This window comes from Rhipicephalus sanguineus, chromosome 11 (genome assembly GCF_013339695.2).
Source record: "Rhipicephalus sanguineus isolate Rsan-2018 chromosome 11, BIME_Rsan_1.4, whole genome shotgun sequence".
NCBI classification, from domain to species: domain Eukaryota; kingdom Metazoa; phylum Arthropoda; class Arachnida; order Ixodida; family Ixodidae; genus Rhipicephalus; species Rhipicephalus sanguineus.
In genome coordinates this window covers 114,546,776-114,572,072 of record NC_051186.1, presented here as the reverse complement: position 1 = coordinate 114,572,072, position 25,297 = coordinate 114,546,776, and the positions used below count along the sequence as shown (strand labels likewise).

Genomic DNA, 25,297 nt, shown 5'->3' with positions numbered 1-25,297 from the left:
GACGATGCAATGAAGCGAACCTTACGATGAAAATTTTAGATACGAGAAACTAACGCTCATTGGTCATCTGGAAAATAACGCTAACCACTGGTAATCTGTTGTATATGCGTGACTGAGATAACGTACCAGTGCTCTCGTTGGTGATTCCGTGCTGTCTGATCAGAACGTCTAAAGGAAGCTTGATGCACGCTGGCGGTACCGGTGGCGGGTGTCGGTGCACGCGTGACGGTCACATGGAAACAATGAAACAACCGCGCACGCAGTAAACGCCAACCAGGCTGCTCCATTGCTAAAAGCCTTATGCTTCATGACTCGTCTCGGCCACCCGGAACTCGTTCACATTTAGCACAACGCAGTCACGATTTAAAGTGGCATGCTCGATTTCAACAGACTGCTGCACTGAAAAGAAGTGACGGAACCGCCAGGTGAGTACACGTGTCCATTTGTATTCTCTTTAATACCTGACTGTGCCTCAGTCTTTCATTAATAACCTTCAAGATCGGAGAATGACATTTTTGTTAGATTTTTTACATGAAAATGCACTCCTGACCATTAGTCGCGTGTCTTTTCGCCGATGTTGGCTATGACTGCTTATTATCCGCTTTTCTATAAGAGATTGTTCCGGTCATCTCTCGTCTGTGCGTTTTTTTTTTTTTGCACTCTAACGTTGCTATAGAGGTCCTTAGATAATTATTTTGCTGCATTGGATTCTGCGGTGTTCGTTGGCCGCTGTTTCAGTGGTGCTTTTTAAGGGCGAAGCTCCTTAAGCCGTGCGTACCCGATATATGTAGTAGCCACCTCTCGTTCAGTTCGTGGAGTGTCCGCTAGATGGCGGTACTTGTATATGATTAGTTCGTGGAGTGTCCGCTAGATGGCGGTATTGTATAAATGAAAACACGGCTCAAGGCCGGCTAGATAACTGAGGACGACGAAGTGGGAATCTCGAGCAGCAACCACGATTTCTCTGAGGAAGACGTCTCTCGGGTCTTCGGTTCTTCGGACGTGTTTAAGGCCGGCTAGATAACTGAGGACGACGAAGTGGGAAGCTCGAGCAGTAACCACGATTTCTCTGAGGAATACGACGCTCGGGTCTTCGGTTCCTCGGACTTCAATTCCTGATGCTCACCACCTCTTCACGAAGCGGTTCTGCCAGTCCGATCCCGCAACCCCTTCCTGCAGTGGATACTCCTGTCCACCGCTACAGTGGCCGACTGCGAGGCCTTAGTCCCGAGGCCATCCCTCTCGAACTTCTCCAGCCAAGCCCTACATCAGGAGAAATGGCCACTGCCGGTGCTTCACAGGTGACTGTTGAGCAGCCGATGCGAGAAAGTTTGATGTTTAACATTTCTCACGTGTTTACTTTAGCAGGGCGAATTACTCGTATTCGCGGTTTACCGATGATGCCCTCCGGAGCTTCGCCCAACTCATCATCATTCACCCCGTGAATATGCTGTAATTTTTTTTTATTTGACATACAGCTAACTGGCCAGATACAGCATATCATGCACTGTAAGTTACATCGTAATTCGCTGTCATGTTGTGAGTGCGGTCTGTACTGCATAGAGGTAGACATTATACAGTAGCATCAAAGATGACAAAGTCTGAATCAAAATACAATACTTGCCAAATGTGGAACTACAGGACCTAAGGAGGGCCCAGGCTGAGAAAGAGTATAGCGTGACAATTACTTCACACGAGAACAACGAATAGACTCAACCGCATAACACCAGATAAACGATTTGTCCAGTTACGAACAAACTGTGAGGGCTGCATTCAACGGACATTTCCGAACTACCTGGTCACTAGAAGTCCCAAAACAATTTGCTGTTCAATTGAAAACAGTACAAACGTTTTAAATGCGAAGCATTTCTTAGCGAACCTCAGGCACTTTGGGCGTTTCTATCTATCTATCTATCTATCTATCTATCTATCTATCTATCTATCTATCTAGCCGCCTACGTCTGGGCGCTCTCCCGGTCGCCGCAATAACTTGTAATACACCAAAATTGGCATAGCAGGGGATCAGTATATGACGAACACGATTCATTGGTCATGGCATGAATAACGCAAAATACCGGTCGCGTACGTCATGAAACCCTTTCTCTCAGTCACGTGCGGCACATACCCGCATACCAGGGTTCATGTTATGCGGGTATGTGCTACAGGTGATACAGATTCTCAACCAACACAGTAACCGCGAACGCACACACATTTACACGCAAGGGAAGTGATAATAATAATAATTGTTGGGGTTCTATTTCCCAAAACAACGATATGATTGTGAGAGACGCCGTAGTGAAGGGCTTCGGAAATATTGACCATCTTGCATTCTTTAACATGTACTGAATTTGCACAGTACACGGGCACCTAGCATTTTGCCTCATCGAAATTCGACAGACGCTGCCGGGATCGAACCCGCGACCTTCGGGTCAGCAGCGGAACACCGTATCCACTACACTACCGCGGCGGACGCAAGCAAAGTGAGGAAGCTGAAGATAGAACACCCCTGAAAGACGCTGAACTACCGTCTACTCGTCCACATGGTCCGCAACGTGGACCACGTGGATTACGGAAAAAACAGGATCAATGCTTCTTACAATAAATCTGCCGTGAGAACCAGGCCTTTCATTATAACATTGATTTATCAAGACTCAACAACGCTTGGTCAAATGCGTGAGAGACGGCTTGGCTGTGGACAGGCCATCAAACGACCTCGCTGCCACGACCAGGACAGGAGGCATCATAGATCATCTCATCGTAAGAGGCATCCAGGATTTCCACCAGGTTTACTATACCTCACACTTCACTGCAATTAGGCCCCTTGTAGCCGCAATCACGAACGGATCCGATTAACAAGTCCTGTCTAGTTGCTGGGGCTCACTGAAAACGGTGATGATGGCTTTGTTCAAGAACTGTCAAGAACCATTTCCGCACATGCACATGGGTTCGTGAAACGTGCGTGCGTTCTTCGTCATAACGGACAAGTATAAGCATAACAATGTTAACAACTGCAACTCTGACTGTAACGTACGTGCAGTGCGCCTGCGCGTGTCAGTCGGCTGTTTATATATCTAGGGAAACTTTCCTGAATGAAGCTAAGTTGCGAGTAACGCCTGTCCTACCGATCTGTCTTCCTTCTTTGTCTTGTTAGGATTGGCACTATCTAGTATTGAAGAATACAAACACTGCATGTCAGCTTACCGCGTCTGGTGTTGGTAACACCCATGTTGCTGTTGGCATCGTTACGCAACTGTAACAACTGGTTATATAATACGTATGCGACTCTTCAACTTATGAGTGTGCGTATACCATTTCAATATTTCACTAGAGTCATTCCGTAACGTTTCGTTCAATGTGAAAAATTACGCCGCAGTCACCATCCCGCGCATGCTTCGCATAACATCGATTCCCACGGTACGTGGAACCCGCCGTATTTTTTTTCATCCAAAGAATCTTTCGCAAGCGCCCATTTTCCGTGGGGGCTACCTGCCGTCTTCGTAGATATTCCATTGACTCACACTCTCTTTGCTTCACGCGACGGAGAAGCCCACACAACGAATGCTGCCACTAGCACTAGCCAGGTGATATTGGCAGAAGTCAATCTTGGAAGTCATGCTCATAAGTTAAATTTGCGAGCCCCTATTATTACATGGTGACTTCATTGGAAATGTCCGAAGACTATTTGGACCTGTTCACGACAATGACCAGCTTTAACGGAGGGGATGACGGCCAGAAGCTTCGTAACACATACATACTTTGTTCTGGGACGTGGTTAGCGCGAAACCTTCTTGAACAACTGGGGGGAGTACTACGAAGACAATGACAAGTTAATCTAGCACAGATAAAAAAAGATTGTGGAAACTGCTCTTCGCTCTAGGTGTCAGCTCCCAGATTGGATAGTGGCAATGAATAACGAGAAAAGGACCCGCCTATTTAAGCGTGATCATACCATAATGAATAAAGGTTAGTCCTTCACCGTCTCTACACGTAAGCCAAACCCGTACGCATTTGTCATCCGGAGCATATCATGCACCGCAAATGACATCGAGTGGCAAGGAAGTTATCGAAAGGAAGCTGGCACAGCAGATTCGGCAATAGGATATTGCCACAACTGTAATGTGCAATTTTGAGTGTAGAGTGCGTGACCATAACGTCGTCGGTACCTTGATGTGAAGGTCATTGCAGCTCGCAGTGGTGCACGCAATTGGGAAGCGCCAGCTCCAGACGCCCATAGGAATATGTCGTCCGCATTTGTGCTAACCTTCATCGTGTCAGGAAGTCCAATGAAGGTGGTGTTCAAAAAGGCCTGACTGTGAACATCCCCTTGGGGAACGCTACTGAGAATACGATAATGATCCGTATCTCCATCGCTTGTCGACATGCGCACGTTATGGCCACTATGGTTACTAACGATCCATGCATAAATACAGCCGCCGATGTCTAAGTCCTCTACGCACCAAGAATCTTATAATGCATGACATTGTCTTGGGCGCTCTTAATGCAAAGAAAAACTGCCACCACTTAACTGTGTCGACATATATCGTGTTTAATATCGGATACCAAGTTGACCGTACCATCAATGTTTGCTCAGCTTCTCCAAAAGCCATTCATTAATTTGGGAAAATAATTATTGCTGTCTAAGAGTCACTCTAATTAATCTATGTAACAGAATTCCTTCCATGACTTTGCCAACGTAGCTGGCTAACGCGATGGGCCGGTAGGAGAACATTTCACTAGGGCAACTTCCCGGTTTATTCAGCGCAATTATACGACTGGACTTCCAGTTATTTGGAACAATTTTTCGACTCCCACGAGGTGTTGCAGTAAGACAATGTGATCTGCTGTGCTTCTGTATGAAGATTGCGGAGCGCAACTTACATGATTCCGTCCGGCCCTGGCGCTGATGGGTGTCGGGAAGATGAAATGTCAGCGTGCCATTCTTGCGTTGGTAAAGGTGCTTCAAAGCGCTCATTAAAAGACGGGGCCGCAGCGGTGGTGAGAATTTGAATCACGGTGTCAGATGTGGCCGGGACAAGGCTACAGTAGTCCTTGACTACCTCCAATTCACGCCGACCTTGAGTAGAGCCACGGTGCGAAATGGTTGAGTTCGTTACGGAAATGACTGCAGACATCGTACTACCCGCCAGATCTTAGAGGTTGGCTGTTTTGGGTCCCGATACCCATAGAATGCTCTCCATTGCTGCCTGTGAATCTTGTCGAGGTTCCGAAGAACGTGTCGTTGAGCTTGGCAATAGGTAGATAGGTCCTATTGTGATCTTGATCTTCTGTATCGCGGTTCCGCACTGCGGCAGATGGCACAATTGACCTCGTATCGTAAATCGATCGCTGCGTCGGTATGTTAACTTGCCTTGTTATTTTATGCAGCGAAGAAGCAATAATCTCTTCTATTTCGGATGATACAATTGTGCGCTGACAGCCGGTTTCGACAGATGTCTTGAATAAAGTCTAGTCTGATTAATGTAGCGTAAGGCTAAGCGGCAGAACCACCTAAATTGAATATATGTTGGAAGGCGCTCACTACCATATATCTCTATATCCATAGACCAGGATGCAGGAGAAAGAGTACTCCTGGATGCAAGTATAAGCTCGAGGCAGCTCTAGCAAGTTCTTTGAAACAATGTAGGGGACTGCCGTTTATCACTCTTAGTTCAAACTTATACACGCAGACGGACAAATCTCTGCTACGGCCATTCATTACAGTGCTATCTCAGTAGGAACGATGGGCGTTAAAGTCCCAAATCCCAGTGCGTGGACTTTGTGCATCCTGAAGCACGGACCTAACGTGCCAGCAGTCGATCGTCGCACTTGAAAGGACATATGCTCCATTTATTGAGAACATGTGACTTTTACGTTTTATATCAAGCATACGCAATCATTTGTAGTATGTAACGGGATGTATTTTACGTACGTTAGATCACGGCATATGCAAACAAATACTCTGCTTGCGCGTTGATCCCTGCGAGACCAAAGCTAAACGTGCGAAGAAAATGGAATGCAGAATCCATGCTTGGCTCACAGATAACAGCCACTGGGGACTGGTACTACAATACCCGCTGTCTGAAATCATACAGACGGCCACGTCAACCACGACCATGCCATTGCATAGCAGGCGTCTGATATATGCGTTCTTCGAACATCAGTGAAATATTCGCTCACTTAAGAACCACGAGAAGAAGCTCCAGAACCTCGAGTAGCTGCGCAGCATGCTTAGCAGCTGGACTCTTTAGACCGCAACCGATCTTGCGTATTAAATCCATCAAACTTCTAAGGATGCTTTTGACGTCAGTTTTATCCGTCCTGTCGCTATCCTCATTGCGTTCATCAGTGATATGCGCATTTCATTCGTCTTTACATTCGCTTAAAAAATATGAGATGCCCAATAAATGAAGCCCCCAAAAAAGCATGCTATCTTTCTTTTCTTTTCGATTTTGCAATGTTCGATCTCTGCAGACCTATTGATCAAATACCAGACCGAGGCTACACCCTATAGGCAGACAATAGTAGGTTGTGGACCCCATAAAGCTCGCTCGGAAACAAAGAATAGACACTACAACAGGCCGCTGACGCCGTGTCTACCTTTGGTCGGCCGAGAGGTCTGCAATGTAACCCGAAAAGTGAGAATGTATTCGTCTACTGCCAACACGCAGTTGCAGGAAAAAGACAAAATAAATCGTGGAGCTTTTGGTTCACAGCCACCGCATAGAGCATGTACCAAAACATAGGATACTGCGCTGCTGGTTACATCAGAATTGGTGGGTCCCCTATTGGGAAACCTAGTGACACTGTCCCAGTGCCATACATGATTATTGTACCAGTGTGGCGCTGGGTACTGGTGGCTGGCACGCTGCACGATGCACGAGACACGATGGACGCTGGCGCGCTGCACACTGGGACACCCGTTACGGGCCGAAATCGGGCTTTTAAATTGTTTTTAAAAATTGTGGTCATGCCCAGATCGTAATTAGGGCGTAAACACGAGCACTGCGACAGAGAAAGAAAATAAACACCTGGAAAAAAAGAACGAGTGAGCGGGAGTCGAACCCACCACCTCCACGCACCGTACATCCCGAGCCTGACAGGTTACCGATACGCCACGCCTGGAAGACGAGAGTCCGTATCTTTTTTTCTTCATGTTATAACTACTTCCGGTAGGCAGTATTTTCATTTTTATCGTTTAGAAACACAGATTTCAGTCTCTTCGTGCTCGCCAGAACCTAACGGAAGATAGTAAATTTGTTTGTTATGTGCTGCCTAGGATCAGAATATCTATATGGCAGGTTTTGCCACAAAAAATATTAGCGTAACCGCAGATGTTGCCGCGATCGCATTGACTCGCTAAGCAGTTAGTCATACCTATGTAGCAAACAATGTCTATCGGGACTGCACACTGAACACTTTAGTTTTCGTCACTCGGTTGAACATATTTTCCGTCCTCTTTGATTACATTCCGCGTAATATACAGCCGCAGTAATTCACCCTAGCCGAACCAACCGTTAGGCTTTGACCTGTACTCCGTGCGCCGCTATCGCTGGGAAGAACGTGGATACTCAATTACGAAGAATCTAATACCCGTTGAAATGTGGTTGAGATCATGCCTGACTGAAGCGAGGCCATATGTACACCTTCGATTACACAAATCATGAGCTGAAAACGCCGAGATTGAGCGTTATATTGGCTCACTGTTGCCGGGCAAGTGCGGCCATGGGGCGGCTTTCAGCGGTACGATTCCACATGGACGGACTGAGTGGTAGAGTAGGTTGATGTTATTATCAGACTAATACTATTGTCATATTGTGTTGCGAATGATGTTTTTTTGATGCAGTTATATGCACTGCAGTCATGACACTCGATCACACACCTCAGAGGAAGCGCGGGCGCTCGACAGATGAGTGCTCTAGCGTATACGTACGTCCGTCGCTTAACTAAAGGTAAAGCTAGATATGTGTAGGACACAGTATAGAGTATTATTTTCAAAATATTCGATAAGTTTTCCTTTTGACTTCTCGCGACCGATTGCCAAATTTTATTTGAATTACACCCAGCGCGCCCACTTTTTTCCAATGTGCTGCCACTGTTCCCAGTCGCGGGAAACAATGTAGAACGTCTCCTGTGCCTCGCAGTGCGCTGTAAGACACTGGGTCACCAGGTGCAGTAATCCCGGCGTCTTTAAGTGCACTGGGCGGCACTGGCTATGCTGTACAGTCTGTCCCACTGCCTCCCAGTGCGCTGTAGTACACTGGGACACACTGTACAACGTTTCCAGTGCCACCCAGTGCGCTGAAAGGCACGGAGACACTGGAAACGCTGTTTTTTTTCCGATAGGCTCACCCATGCAATACGGACTCTACCAACCACTACCAACTACGTTCAGAAAATGATACGTTGAATTACCGATCATAAACAGGGCATGATGAGGCAGACACCTTCACGCTTGCGCAAGCTTTAAGAATTTGCAGATTCACCTCTTGGCTCCCTTATTACTCGTTAAACGAAATTGAAGAATCTCAGGTGGACAAAATATTTCGAACAGCTTACAAAATGCACTCAGCTCTCCCAGATCACTTCAAGAGAAAAATTACTTGCTCTCGGCATTCGCAATACCAGCAGTGAACAATCTTGAGTCGCCTACTATAACACAACGAGAAATACTCGAGATAACGGGAGCTATTACAACAGAATGAGAGACAAATAAAGATGATTCACATTCTACCCTACCCACAGCACGTGAGCAAAGAGCTCGAGCAATTGGTCTGTCCGACAGGGACCATTTAGAGGTGGCACCTTTGCCGCGGGTCAATTAACCCAGAGCGCCACGAGGGGATATGTTAGGCTCGCACAGCGTGGCTCCGAGCAATGCTTCACCATCTGCACAGGCAGGACGCCTACTATGTGGATGTCACTACTAGAGGCCAAGAAATCCTCAGAGGATACGTCATGACAGCAAAAGCTTTCTCGCAGTGGTGCGTAAGAAACATGGCGAAACGGTAAATGCGTTCCCCTTGAGAAAGTCCACAGTGATGGAGGCGGAAACCACAGCTATCGCGTTGGTCTCCATACAACTGAATGAATAGGAAGTGATACTACCATTGTCACGGACCCTCAGGTCACATGTCTTCTCATATAACGAGGAAGAATACCAGAGAACGTTGCGTTGTAATGAAACACCGCCTCCATAACGACTACCCGATGTTGTGGTACCCGGCTCACCAGGGGTTGGAGATAATTTATAGGGCGGACGCCGCGGCTCACGCACAAACTTTCCGAGCAGCGACATTGGCCAACTCAGCAGACTTCCTTATTCCAACGCCTTATGAAAATTACAAACCTACTGTCGCAAAGCACCTGCTTGCCCACCATACTTTACGCGGCAACTCTACGCCCCTCCCCAAAACACTTGACAGGAGAAGGGGTCATCGACTGGAGAAAGATTCAAACTGGCGTTTATTCCCACATAGAGATTACACGCCATGTTCCCGACGGGCTATCGAAGTTCCTGTTCTGGCGCGGAGGAAGTCCTACACAATATCACATTACCTGGGGCAGCTCAAAGCACCCGCAGCACCTGAAACACACATAAACGACACCTACAGACACGTTGGAGCAGCGAGATGCGCGATTCTCCAGCTTTAACCTGACCGACTAGCATGCGCTGATTGACTAGGTTGAACGAGCTGGAAAGGCCAGAAGGGCCCTCGACAAGTGCTCCTCCCGCTCCGATAAGTTAGGTTTCATTAAAATATTTTTTTTCCATTTTCGTTTCTGTATGATGATAGATATACGTAATTCAACAGATGCAATCAGTCCTACTTGTAATTGCCAGCGTTATTGTCGGCTATTGTCCTGTGAGTCCATTTTTCACTTTTTATTAAGTAGAAAGTTATATGGTACGCTCTTCGAAAATTAATCAATACATTTTTGCCAGAGGATAAAAGACTTCGTAAGGTAGCAAATCGGGCGAGTTGGAAAATAAAATGATGGTCAGCAAACACGGAATACGCTAGAAGAGAAGGAATGTACGACGTGCCTGTGTCGCCCTTTCCTCCATGTAATCTGTATCGGTTTGCTGTCAATCATAAATAAAAAGCTTGCCCTACTTGGACCGGCAACGGGACTTGCGGGGGCCAGTGACCATGGAGACTGTAACGAGTATATATAGCACGGCAATCATGACTGAGATATACACAAACGCAGATAATCACTACTGTATGTTTAATTTAGCAGTAGTACTTACAAAGTCGCGGTAAAAATGGTCTCGTAACCAATAATTTACAAAAGACATTTCCGTAGCAGGTTATATCTGGCTGCAAACTTCATGCCCGACAAAAGTTAACCATTCACGTACAATGTATGCAGTTTCTATCACCTCTGAGCGTTTAGCTAGTAGAATTTTAGTGGTATTGTTGCGCTGTAAGCTGAATTTTCTAGATTGTGATGAGTCTGTTTGAACGGCATGACTTTTAATTTCTAAATTATGGTGTCTGCCCCGTCTCACTTGTTTTGAATTGTTGATTTTGGTGATTTGGCACATGCGATGTGGTATTCACAATAATTTGTGGACTGATCTTTCCAGTTCTTGACATTAACCCATGTTTTCTAACCCGATGAGGGGGCAAATGTTACACCTATCGCTATTCAGTATAGCACAAAATTTTGCTATTTGTGCATGAAGTTCAGAAAAATGATATCACTGCTCACGTGATATCAATTTTTGTTAATGCCATCATTACTTTTCTGCCCCCATGACGAAATAACTGCATTGATGACTCAGATCAAACCTTTGTGCTGGTCGTGTGAAGTTTGGAAGCCAAGTATCAGAACACAGCTGCTCTCTTGATTCGGTGGATGATTATAGATGAATCCATGGCTAAAGAAGTTACGAGCGTTTCTCTGTTCTACTCACCAAATAAGCTTAAAATAAACATTGTTGTGCGCTTATCAGTAAGCCTCTCATATCAAGAAAATGTACAGCATGTGGGCTCGCACTGAGGATTCGGAGCGTTTGTACAGCGGCGTTACTTCCGAAGGCACAAGTGCGTGGGATATCATCTGCTTCTTTGAAAATCACAGTTCTCGTGGCAGTGTAGTCTCAACATTGGTGTTGGTGCAACTATTCCTGTTTTTATGCTGCTGTATGGTGGTATGTATATGTAGCTGGGGACATACAATAAAGCACACATACATATTGGGATTCTGTTGATCCATTCGCGTAATGTTCAGCCTGTTTCCACGGCATACCAGAGAAACGTAATGAGGTTCTTCCTCTGAACATGAAAATTCATATTGGTTGCTCTAGAATAATAAACTTGGAAGACGGTTGAGCTTTGTCTATGAGAGTACAAAGCGATGGCCTAATAGGGCGCCGTGCGCATCCCTTTCATAATTGCTAGCCTGGCTTCGGTTCTCGTTGGACCCGCCAACCGCTCAGCAAGGAAGCGAATGCCTCTGTGCCTAACATGGCCGTTTCGAACTCTCCTAGAATGCCCACTGCGATTTCCCCACTACGCCGTAATTCTTCCTTTCCTGAATCAGCGAATGACCCGCTACGCGTTCGTGAGCTAACCCGGGAACCTACGCAGCTACTCACCTTGCTGATGCTTTTGCTGAGGATAATTAATAAATTTGTTTCAGCGCTTTGTAACGGGTGGACCTCTAAGACAGCCACTCATTGCACAATTCACATATTTTAACGCCTGGAACGATTATATGTTTCTGTCACGCAATATTACACGTGTTTTCGAAACAAGTTGAAGCAATGCCGCGGCTCTGTAATAGAAGACCTCCTAGAAACGCATAAGACTTGGGTTTGATTCTCGCTGGAACCGAATATATTTATTATTTATTTAATTTGCATCTTTCACGATTTTCGCTTGCGGACAAGGGTGATTTTGCGCTCACATCCAAAGACGCCGACGCTGACAGCGACACCGGAATTACTGCGAAACGATATCGTTATCGCTATCGCGCTAAAGCACTGGCCCGACTAGCCCCAGGAATGACTTGCTGGGAACTTGAGTGCGGGACATGCTGGATAGACGACAGCACGGCAAACAAGAACGAAGAACGCAGGGAAACACATAGTCACTGAAGTTTTACTTCAAGAAAAGTAATCACGGAGAAGCAGTCATAATTTGCTGTTGTCGATATTATATGGAAAATCAGGTTGCAAGAATAGGTTACATTCATCTACAATTTTAATGTCGCACAATCTATTAAAGGTTGATTGGAAAATACACAAACATTGCTATTGAAAATGCATACGAATGTTTCTTCAGCTGACCATCAATGTTATTGTATCATGTGCTGAGTGTTAGGGCGATAGGCCCTTCTTGAGTGACGTCGCGTTTTCTATTTTGGCCGTAGCATCTGCACTGAGTACGTTCTTGCGTATCGTGCCTTTTTTTGATGGCATTCTGAAACGTGGGGGGTGTTCGTGTTAATTTCGCGACTGTGCTTTTGTCGCTGCTTTGTGGACTAGCGTTCACCGATCGTGTGATTCAATCATCGTGACCAATTGATCTTACGTAGTTAATAAATATCTGGACAAGATGACAAATTTCTCCCAAACGTCACTTTTAAAAACCTTGTAATGCCTAATATTGCTTAGTTACCAATTTGACAGGAATACTTACTACATTCAAGGAATAAACGTCACAGGTTTGGAGCATGGCAGTGAGTTAGGTGTCTAGCTTGGCAATAGCATCAGGCTTTGGTTGAAGAAAACGTACGCTCGCCAACTAAAATAAAACAACAGAATTGACGTTTTGGCGCCCAATACGGGTGCGCGGTTTACAATGAACGATTGCATGGCGGTCTGTGTTATATATGCGTGGAAAGACGCAACACACTTGCATGTACCTCAGGGAGTGTACCCCTTGCCCGATTAATCGTGTTAGTAGTAGCTTGTATGCAAGAAGATTTGATGAGCAAGCGGGATGATTACTTTTTATCTTTTTCGATGGTGGAAGCCGATTGCCAGTCAAGACTGTGTCCAGTTTTTTTTTTCCCGATGCTCTGCCAGGACGTTCGAAATCGTGCGCCTTTTGGCTACATCATTGCGGTGCTGCTGCGGTCTTCTTTTGATGTTTCCAGTCTCTCCTACGTAGCACTCCTGGCAGTCTTGGTACGGAATTTCATCATCCCGCCTGCTCACCGAATGTTTTTGCATGCCATCTACTACAAACACGGTAAATCGGACATGGCGCCTATCCCTGAGGTATACGCAAGCGCGTTGCGTCTTTCGAAGCATGTGTAATAAAGACCGCCATGCATTCGTTCATTGTGAACAACGAACCCGTATTGAGTGCCGAAACATCGATTTTGTTGTTTTATTTTAGTTGGCGAGTGTACGTTCTCTTCAACCATAATTTTTCCTCGCCAGACGAGTTTACGTCAAACCCTAGACGGCATCAAGCTTTGCATCGTGCACATTTAGTGGCCACATATACCGAGTAATTTGCGAATTGCCTTCATGTCGACGAGTGGCGGTAATGTCGTGAGCGGTTTTGTTCTCCATATCCAGTGGCACTGTAGCATTTCTAGTGAATGTCCTAGGCAGATCAGCTCGTTTTATGCAAATCGACACTTTTCCGGTTTCAGATTGAGCTCAGATGACCTCGTTGCGTAAAGGCCGAGACAGACAGCACAGCCTTCTTTTGAGACGTCCGACGCGGCGGTGCGGCAGCCAGAATGGTGGCTGTCCGATGCTATGAAAGGTCACCATTCCGGTTTCCCCACCGCCGCGTCGGACGTGGCATTGCATGGAAAATCGTGCCGTCAGTCTCGGCCTTAAAGCTCTCTTCCAGGGCAGCGAACATGTTCATCCGATCTTGAAATTCAGATGACGTGATCTAAGTAGACGAGACACATGCGCCTCTTCAAGCATGGCAGTACTGAGTTTTATAAAGTGTTGAAACGTCGCTTTTGCTGAACAATGAACGAATGGCCTAATCTTGAACTCGAACACACCATGCGGTGTAGCAAAGCACTCTTTCCTCGGTCTGTCTCGTCGGTTTCGTTTCGACGAGGAAAGATCTTGCGTCTTTTTGACGGAAGACATCCTGTGGTACTTAGCCGATTCACTGCCTCCTCTATCTTTGGAAGAGGATATTCGTCCTGAGACCAATGATGATAGGCTACTCATGATGGCTGCGCTCTGTTTCATGGGACGATGATGTCGTCACCGAGCATTGCGTGAAATTTATCCTTGTTAGCTGCTTATTTTAAACAGAAAGTCGATAAGAACTTTGACGGAGTGGATGAGCAATTTTTCTCCGCTACAATTAAAACGTCAAATATCCGTCTTGTGCTACCAGGGAATGCAGTGTTTGCAAAGTGGAGCTTCTTGGTCCCTTGATGACTGCTACAACGAGGCCTTTTATTGCTGCACATGGATTCGGAGCTCTTGGTATACGCAATCCGAAAGCTTCTTGTTGGCGTCGAATGCTGGTTCCTGTATTAGTATAGGCGTTCTTACTTGGACGGAATTGGAGAGGGCGAACTCATTGCTGACAGCCAGAATTTCGTCATTGTACGCTATTGTTGCGTCTTTTTGTAACGGTCCCTAAAGTTTTTCAGCATGGCTCTTCCGCTTACTCTCTCCAGGCGTACACCACTGGTATCACATTGAGGTTTCGCTGTTAAAAAACACACATTTATGACTCTTGCTGAAGCCTTCCATGTCTTCAGGTGTTGGGGAGCCGACAGAAGAGAGAACGCCGAAAGGAGTTGGAATGATAACTTCAGCTACGTGAACAATGAAGGCATGGTAATCGATGCACGAATCTACTTATTCCGCTTAGTCCGTCGACAGCGTTGTCGAATTGAATGTGAAGTCGATGACTGGCCATGTATGTTTATGAATTCCATGCCGAGGATGACATCCCCGAGCAGTGATACGCTTACGAAGCTCGCTGGACAGCTCGACCTGTTAACCAGGATTCTTGGTGCACCAATATCAGACAGCGTTATATAATTTCATGGAGCTCAGAGGGTTTTATTCAGTGTGTCCGAAAGGAACAAAAACGAAAAAAGAAAAAAAAACGATATTTTTGACCGGAAGAAAACGTAACCGAAACTTTGCCTATTATTTTGTTCCGGAGTGAAACCAAGATTTTTTCAATCATTTTTCGGTTCACGAGAAAACTTCTCAATCTGGAACAACTGAGGTCATGCAATGGGAGCATATCTCAGGATACAGTATTAGCGCGTACTTCATGCCGGCACTCCAAAGCAAAGATATGTTGTAATTGAACGAAAAACGAGAACAGTGGCAACCAGAGATGTTTATAACAACACAAGTGGACTTTTGCGCGCCTGCCAAGCTGGTCAAAGTGGAGAGTGCATTGTCGGCGCTCAACTTTGTGACAGCGAAAGCTGTTATGAAATCACAACAGCTGATTTTGGCGCAATAGTTTTCCGCCGCCACGGGTGTGCGTGACCGCAACGCGTGATATAAGAAATACATGAGAAATACATTTCTAGGAACGGATGGGATTTTAACCCGCGCCTTCTGCGCGGCTTCTGCGCGGTACTCAGTTCTTCCACCACAGTGCCACGCTGGTGCTTGTAATTACTCCGTAAAAATACTGTATACAGGCATAATGTAGGGCAAGAAATCGTGTTAACATATGTAATAAAGCGTGGCAGAAGAGTAAAAGAACCAGTGATCACACAATGGTAATAGCCCAAAGAGTGTGTGGTATAATGCTTCCCACCAGTGTTGCGGAGTTGCCCCAACAGAATTGGAATGACTCCGGAATCATTCCACATTTTCGCTACCCTTGAATGGGATGGGGACAACGCTTGGAGGAAAGGAATGAGAATGGAATTAAACGCCCTTTGCCCGGAATGGAATGGGAATTTAATTACGTCTTTTCCCGAAAATAGAGCACATTTTCGTTTATGTGTTCTTTTTCAAACTTGAAACATTATTAAGTCAGAGCTTTGAAATTAACAATAAAGCAGTATTGCTAAAAGTGGCTTGGCTGAAAACAAGCACAGTACATTTATAAGCAACGCGCCTACTGCTTACCGAGGTATAAGTTAGTGTACAAACAAACGCATTATCCAAGCAGGTACCGAAGGGAGAAACAAATTATCCCTTCGCGTTGGTTCCCATTGATACCCCCGCACGAAAGTGGCGAATAATGTATGCACATCTCGATCTTTATCCAGCGAGTAGTTTAGTACCTGACACACGTAAATAACATTTGCGACAAGGAAGGCACTGCGTGCCTGCGCGCAGGCGAACACAGAAAGTTCTTACCCCATTCATGCTTGCGAGGCGCGCATGACAAGCGTGAGTGCTGACGAGCTGTGCGGCCGAGTCTTCCGTATTCAATGCAAAGGCACAGGGTGCCCTAGCGGTGCACTGGTCCAACTAATACCAGCAGACCTAGACGGTTTTGTTCCTTATTAACCAAATCTTAGTTTTATCAATATTCACGACCACTCCAGACGCGTGCCAAAACTGCTTAGTCTTTTTGAATACTACTTTTGTCAGCATGAAAATACGCTATGTCGTCATTTTAGCATTACCACATTTAAGATTAAACAATAATTAAACTCCACCATTCGTTCAAACAGGCTGACCATGCAATACTATAGGTAGCGGGAGAACTGCCCCTATCAGAATTAGTAGGGTGGTTGCACTGCACGAGATATGTGACCAAGCTACAATCCCTCGACCTTGGTAACGTGCTTTGTGTACTTTTGCGGTTCTGAATGCATCTGATGACATCATATTTATGGGGCGTTCATTATTAACTCGATAAAGCTATCGGGGCGACTTTCCTACGTTCGGGAATAAGAGAAAGGGTATTTAACTGCCCGGCCATTGCCAGAGTGCGACTGGGCTAAGTTTTTTTCATTCCGAGAAAGTGAATGTAATGCAGTTGGGGCAAGTTCTAATTCCCCAGAATGAAATTGGAATGGAATGGAGGCGCCCTTTCAGCAACACTTCTCATCACCCACTGCAAAGTATTCAACCATAAGTCTTCATCATCATCAACCACGGCACAAAGTGCACATAATGGCTTACACATGTGTAGCAGCGGGTACCACGATTCTCCGGAGAATAGACCTCTCCCTGTTTGTAAACAGTGTGACGTCACTGGCATTGTCCCGCCCCCAAGTCCCGCCTTCGGAGCAGGTGCTGGTTGGCAAGAAAGTTCCACCGGCGGGATCTCTCTGCATAGCAGCGCTGCGTGTGTCTGCTTTACTTGGATAGAAGTTGTTGCAAATTGCTATTTTCTGAACTCACAGCTGTTAGAAGGAAGAGTTACTGCCTCAAATGAACGAATCTGTTAGGTCAACATATGATTTGCTCGTCATGGATGAAAGCCATAATAAAATGTTATGCTCCTCGAAAGCGAACGTTGTACGTTTTCACGACGACTGGTGTTTGGAGAAATATTAGCATGGCATGGATGTGAACGTACTCAATTTCCGTCGCAAATCTGCACTGCAGTTTTAAACGATGTACAGCATTGGCGGTTACTGTGGGCGAGGTCACGGATTAGATTCTCACTCACGACGCAAAATTCTGATCAGAGATGAATGAAAGAAAAAAAACGAAGGAAACACTCATTAGCCTGCGTTCGGTTAACAAATCCCCGTGAAAATTAAAGCGAAGCTTTCCCCTATGGCGTTCCTCATAATCCACTGAGCAGTTTTGAGCTGTTAAACACAATAATTTAGTTATAAATAATGTCTTGCGCGGTTACTTCGCTGTATCTGATGCCTACAACGTGTTTGTATACCTACTCCCCTCCTTTAGTCTTGGTACACAAGCTCGTAATGTCCACTTCATAAATATCGAGCCGTAAAAATAAGCTAACTAGAATATGACAAACAAGAATCTCCACTGCTTCCATTAAGACGTACATCTCCAATAAAAGGCGATTCGCGTATGGTTCGTGGATATTCGCCGTGGGAAACCGTGCGTGCATGTTTGGCAATGCTAAAACACGCTGGTAGCTCATCCGTAGTCTCACCTTTCAGCCCGGACATCATGCACTTTTTTTGTTGTTTTGTGCACGCAGCCCGAACACTGAGATGTACGCAATCGCAGATCATCGCGTCAAATAAAATGTCCAATCCTGATGTTCCGTCGACAACCGGTCACTGCAAATTGCCCTGTTGGATACAACGCGTGCCAATGTTTTCGCAAACAAGACGCATCGTTATTCACACAGCACACAGCACACAGTATTGTCAGTTTCAACGTCCGCACATGTGAACCGATATCGTCGCTGCCTTTAAACGCAAACTACACGCCACAATAAACGAGGCACATTTTCGAAGACGATATTGCTGTTCCTCGCACAGACCACCGCGTGGGTTCACTTCTCCAAGTTAAGCAGCCAGCAGCATGGCAAATTGTTCGTCACGCAGTCCACGACATGTTCTTTTACACATACCACAAATAATATTGCAACCGAAAGATTAATAAAAAGGTTCAAAAGAAAAAAAACACGTGCGCCAAACACCGTGCGACTGCACCACGCTGAGCAGGCAGCGGGAGTGTTTTGCCAACCACCCGCCGTTGCACGTGCGCCGAGAGGTCACGTGACCTGACGTCACGGGAGTGAGTGACGTAGGCCGGTAGAGGTCTATTACAAAAAATGGCATAATGGGAGCTTCGCTACTGCAGAAAAATTGCGCTGATTTCTGGCGTAATGGGTACCTAGCACGTGTACTTGTATTAGTTGCCCCTACAGACTCTAAAACGGGTTCTACAAAGTCCGCTCTTCCAGCTTTCGCTGTGACTGTGCTGCGCATTCCGCGTAGGCCTGGCGATGTTTTTATCAGGAGGGCGGTCTCGCACATCAAAGAGTACACTCAATGACGTGCTGTTTCTGAGATCGGGCTTACTCCCTCTACACAAAGCATTGAACCCTCTAAAAACCGTATTTGTCTTTTGAGAAAATAAATGCTATGACTTTGAAATTAATACTGGTTTGTGCTAATTGGTACCAATTCGTGGTACAGTTACTACGCTCCTCTGAAGAACGTGTTTTACCCTAGTCTCACTTTCATTAGAGCAGGGCAAATAACCACATCACAAATCTAATGTTTTTTATGACTACCTTAACTTCAAATTTTTGCACACAAAGAAGCTGTTACGAACCGTTAAGAAGCATCTTTTTTTTCGTTCCGGAACAGAAAGGGAACGGAACTTTTTGCAGTGGAAGGGAACTAAAACCGAAACGGAGAACATTCCATTCCGACACCCTGGCTTTCTTTAATTCGAGAGGTGCACTTATTTTGTGCGACTTCGTGGCCATTTACCAAATGACCATAGCTAAGCTAAGATCATTCGCTGATGGTGGACGGCGGTGCTAAACAACCTTCTGTAGAACGACGAACAGCAACCAACCGACTCTGTTCTGAGAAGACGGTGTGCGGCAGCGAGAACTCCCAGTTTTACGATGATGTCCGCATGCGGTCTACAAGGGGGAAACGCGCCCAGCAAGGGAAAACCACCGTTATTATCCACAAACGACTGTGCGTGCGATTGGGGTACCAGCTGAATTTAGCCAGAACACAAAAAATATGCCACATTGTGTTGGGTGTGTAACACTAATTTAACAGCGAAGCATTTCTCCAGGACATATAAAGGGCTGCACCCCACAAGGTACCTCGCCGCGCCGTGATCTAGGAAGCACCGACGCCACAGCTGCACATCTCGCCTCGCCTCGATACCGCGCCTGCTGCTGTGTCGTTATGCCCAGCCGGGCAGCGCGCCTAGTTACCGCTGCAGCTGATGTGACGTCATACCAAGCTACGCATGCGCCATGGCAACAGCTGCAGACGAGCCGCGTCGTAGCTACCGAAATGACTAATTATAACCGCGCAAGCTTAAGTAAAAAAAAAGATGTCTAGAAACGGTTTGCCTCATTAAATGCGTGATACATAGATCTACTGCGCATGCGCATGTCGTCGCGATCGTTACAGAAGAGCGGCGCATTTTTGTGCCGAGGAATTTCGTAGTCATGGGCCGCCCAAGGAAGAACATTGCACCTGATGAAGATGTGCCTATCCCGGCGCTCGACCTGCTGCAGGGCGAGAACGAGATCAGCTGCGGCGATCCGACTCAGTCCACGTCAACGAAGCGGCTGACGTTAAGAGAAAGAGTGAAGGTCCGGAATACACTATCCCAGAGAACAAGTGGTAAGTGGTAGCGAGCCAGGCGCCGTCAACATGGAGAAGGACGGGCTGAGTACGCGCGATGAAAGGCCCGCGCGAGGATATAGAGAGCTGCATCTATGTTGGCAGGCGAGAATCTAGCGTGTGGCACTTTTATTAACGAGCTTCACTGTCAAGTATTGCGCGGCTGAGTGCAAGCCTCTTCATTTTTTCACGGCAAATGTCCAATATCGGTTTACAAATTTAAAGAGCGACGGCGATTGTCAAATAGTAAAGCGAACATAATCAGGACTTAGGGATAATTTCCATGAAGTAAAGAAGCCCTATTGCTGGACATTGGGGTGTGAGAGTGGCATTTGAAATAACTGTGATGGAAAACTTGATATCTTCAGCCATCTTCACCTTCTTCTCAGTCTATACCTATGAAAATACTTATGATGACCAGCAAATACAGAACACGGTAAGAGCAATGAAATGTACGACATGCCCGTGTCGCACGTCCCTGACACGTAATGTTTATTGTTTTGCTGGCAATCATGAATAAATGACTTACCCTATTTGGACCAGCAACGGGACCTGCGGGGGTTAATGGCGGTGGAGTCTGAAAAGAGTATAACACGGGAATATTGACTGTGGTATACACACATGCACATACTCACTACTGTGTGTTTATTTCAGTAGTATCATTTACAGCGTTGCTTTAAAAGTTGTCTCGTTACCAATATTTTACAAAGAACACATTCCTGGGGCAGGTTATATGTTGCTGCAGATTTCATGTCCGACAATTGTGGAACAATTGCGTACAAAGTATACAAACATTACTATTGCCTCTGAACACTTAGTGGCACGTTGATGGCATGGTTGCACTGTGAATTGAATTTTCTCAAGGGCGATGAGCTTGCTTTAGTGAAATGGTTCTGACGTCTGTCCTGTCGCAATTGTTATCGATAGTTCTGTTTATTTTGGTGACTTCACACATGCGATGTGGTATTCCTAACTTCTTGTCAACTGCAGTCACTACTTCTTGACTTGAAACACGTTATGTTTGAACTATTGAATGGGCGAATGTGACGCCAATTTACATCTATATTCCGTTCAGGACAAGGCTTGGTATGTGTGCATGACGTCGAGGGAAGGATGGCACTTCTCACTTGTTATCGAATTTGTTGAAATCACGAAGGCTGGGCTGTACATATGGCGAAATAACCGCTTATATTACTCAGTTCAAACCGTCGTGTGGCTTGAGCAGCGAAAATTATGGAAATGTGCTAGCGCGTGATCTATCCTCTGCTTCTTTGAACTGCAAGAAAAAGCACGCATCTGGTGGCAGAGGACTCTGAACCATGATGTCGGCGCGAAGATTCCTGCGTATTTGTTCATGTGTGGTGGTATGTATTTATAACAGCGCACAAACAATCAATCAAGTATTGATAGCGTGATTGTACTGATCCATTCTGGTATTGTCCATTCTGGTATCACGACCCCCTGGTATATACTAGGGGGTCGTGATGCAGTACTTCTTTGAACATGAAACGTCATATCGCTTCCGCTAGAATAAAACACTTGCGCGAATTCCCCAGTAAGGACATGTTGGGAAGTTGAGTGGGGGACATGCTGGGGGGAACATATCACAGCGAACAAGAATGAAGAACACAGGGAAACACATAGCAAACGGCAAATTTTTACTTTATTAAAAGTGAAAGGCAAATTTTGCCTCAGTAAAAGTAACTAGAGAAAAGCAGTTGCACTGCGCAGTTCTCATTAATAAAAAAATGACATTGCGATAATAGGTCACAATATTCTGCATATTGAATATCCTAGAATTATTTACAGTGGACCTGGAAAGATGGTAAAGGTTGTGGCTGATTATGCAGACGAATATTTTGTCAGTTGACCATCGGTGGTACTTTACCGTGTGATAAGTTCTTCAAGAGGGACGTCACATTTGTTTATTTAGCAATAGTATCGGCACTCAATATGTTGTTATGTATCGTGTCTTTTGTTTGGGTGGAATTCCCATGTGCGGTGCGGTATTCGTATTATTTTCGCCCCTGTACTTACAAATGCTTCATCTTGAGTTCATGTACTGTTGATATTATTGAGTAACCACTTCCGATGTGTATTTTCGTTTGCAGTTGTTTAATCGACTAACCTTCACTAGGTCTTTTATTCAGTAATTGTGACCGGTTGATCTAACATACTTGAATATAATGTGGATAGGATCACAACTTTCTCTTGCACGTCACATTTTACGTAACGTTTCCCTGAATTTGAGAACACGATACCATGCAATTGCTAATATTTCCTTAGGAACTAATTTGTCAACAATGATACTAGATATTCAAGAACTCAGAGCAACAGCTCCGGACCATGAAGAATGAGCTAGGTGTTTTGCTTGGCAATTGCATCGAGCTTTGTAACCTGCACATATAGCAGGGGCATATACGAGCAATTGGCGTATCGCCTTCTTGTCGGCGAGTGGCGGGGGTGTGGCGAACAGTTCTGATCTCCCCTCTTAGATGCTCTCCTGTCTTGCTAGAGACTGTCTTAGTTGGATCAGTTCTTTTTGTGCAAATCAGCACTTTTGCATTTTCAGTGTGAGTACAGACGCCCTTATTGACCAGATGACCTTGTTCGAAGGCAGTGGAAGTGTGCATCAAAGCAAGTGGGGCAGACGACGTCCTATAACTAGACAAGAGAGATGTGCCACTTGAAGCATGCCAGTGCTCTGTCTATAAAGCATTGGGACGTCGCAAGTGCCGACCGAAGAACGAATAGCATAACCTTCAACTCGTACACGCATTGCGGTGATATCGAAGCACGGTTTTTTTGGTCTGTCCTGTCATTTTCATTTTGATAACACTGTCCTTTTTTTTACCCCAACAAGTGGGTGCTTGAAGGGTGATGCTTCTCGGCCTCTTGTGTTGCTGTACATGATTTCGAAGATTTTGCTTCTCGCAAGTGGAATGTCCGTTTTAAGTGCATTGTTGATTCCTGTATTGGGATCATCGTTCTTTGGCGGAAAGCGAGAAGGCAAACTCATTACTGACAGTCCACAATTTCGCCATTGTAGGCTCCTGGTGTCTCTGCTCAGACGTCTGTAGTGTTCTTAGGACTGGTCCATGCGTTTCTTCTCTGTAGTCGAACCATTGGTATCGCGATTTAGGCTTGTTATTCAGCAGCATATTTTGCCACTCTCGATGACGCCTCACATGTCTTCATATGTAGGGGTGCTGACGGAAGATATGATGTTTAAAAGAGGGGGAATGGAAACTTCAGCTTCGAGAACGTTCAGGGCGTGGTAATCTAGGCACGAATCTACCTATACCACTAAGTCCATTGACAGCGTTGTCGAATTGAATCTGAAGTCGGTGACCGCCAACCACCGACATCTGAAGTCAATGACCGACAATGAATTCCAGGCTGAGGATGGCATGTCTCGAGCAGTGTCGTACGAATAACAATGTCGCCGGACAAGTCGGCCTCTGCATGCGGATTTCTGGCGTGCTGATTTCGCAGGGCGTTATTAAGTTTAATCGAACTCAGACGGATTTACGGCTTCCTGAGCTCTACTTATTCTCCTCAGCAACGCTTAAAATTATATAATGACGACGGCTAAGCAAAGATATTTCGCTAACGGTGGACAGCGGTGCTGAACAGTCTTCGGTACAGCGATGAAGAGTAACCAACCGGATTTGTTTGCGGCTTTTCATTTGCCGGCGCCTTAAGTTACCCGACGTAGTTCTGGCAGTGCGGTGTCTGCTAACAATGACTCTAAGTTCCAGATCAAGGTCCTCACGCAGTGTTCAACAGATAGATATAGGCGACGCAGCTCCTCGCCGCAGTCCCGCTTATAGAAATTGGCTACCCATTCGAACGTTTCCGTCCAGCTTTCTGTGAGTTCGCACGAGGATCCACGAAACGTCTGCTGCTGCATTAGGAATGCTGCAGAAAACACCGCTGCCGACACTGTGGCTGTTGTCATATTGAGTATGCGTCTGCGCTGTGGCGGCATAAATCTAGCCGGTGACATGTGGGATGCTGAGGTGTGGTGCTGTTGCCTTCTTGGTATGGGCTTGGTTCACGGCTTGAAGGGTCTGTCCGAAACATGAACATACAAGCCAGACCCCCGAAGTGCCACGTGGTTTTGACGGTAATGTTCAAATATAAAATTCACCATTTTTAAAAAATATTTCATTGGCCTAGTTATAAGCAAAACTAAAATTGTAAATGAAGGTAATATCACTAGCAGTACCATAGTAACGACGAGCATGATCGTCAGTCACGGATAATCTGATCACTGCTCATTTTTATATATGTGTGAGCGAAAATGCCAGCGTTATTGTTGGTGCATCCCTCAGCTCTAGAGTAGTCTCAACTACTCGTGTTGCACAAGCCATCCTATTTGAACTTTCTATAGAAAGCTTGATGCACGCTGGCTTAACCTGCGCCGGGCGTTGGTGCACGTGTGAAGGTCGTATGGAAATAAATAAACGACTGCTCACGGCAATATACGCCAGACACGCCACTCTACATTTGAAAGCTTTAGTCTCCATAAGTCGGATTTGCAAACACGAAAACATACTCATTTTTCAGAACAAAGCAAAATTGCTTTTTCAGTAATGGAGCAGTGACGATACCGTCCGAGAGTTATACAAGCACTTCTATTCGTTTACATACATGTCAGTGCCTCAGTGTTTCTACAATTGCCTTGTAGAGCCCAGAATATTATTCTTGGACTCGGTACAATAAATGTGCCCTCTTGACCAATAGTCGCGTGGCATTTCGCGCATGTTGACTACGGCAGCATATTCTTGTCTTTTAAATGCGAAGCATTTCTTAGCGAACTTCTGCGACTTTGAGCGTATCTATCTATCTATCTATCTATCTATCTATCTATCTATCTATCTATCTATCTATCTATCTATCTATCTATCTATCTATCTATCTATCTATCTATCTATCTATCTATCTATCTATCTATCTATCTATCTATCTATCTATCTAGCCGCCTACGACTTTGTGCTCTCCTGGTCGCTTGGTTTATCGAATGTACACCAAAATTGGTATGGTGTAACATGACTGTATGACGAACATAAATGACAAGTCATAACATGAAAACCATGAC

At 45.5% G+C, this 25,297-nt stretch overlaps 1 protein-coding gene across 1 annotated transcript in view; it reads right to left on the bottom strand.

Moving 5' to 3' along the window:
- LOC125756442 (uncharacterized) overlaps positions 1-25,297 on the bottom strand; it is a gene marked incomplete in the record, with an annotated part of 397,333 nt that overhangs the window by 362,570 nt on the left and 9,466 nt on the right. Inside the window, 1 exon segment of the mRNA XM_049411241.1 lies at positions 20,723-20,770.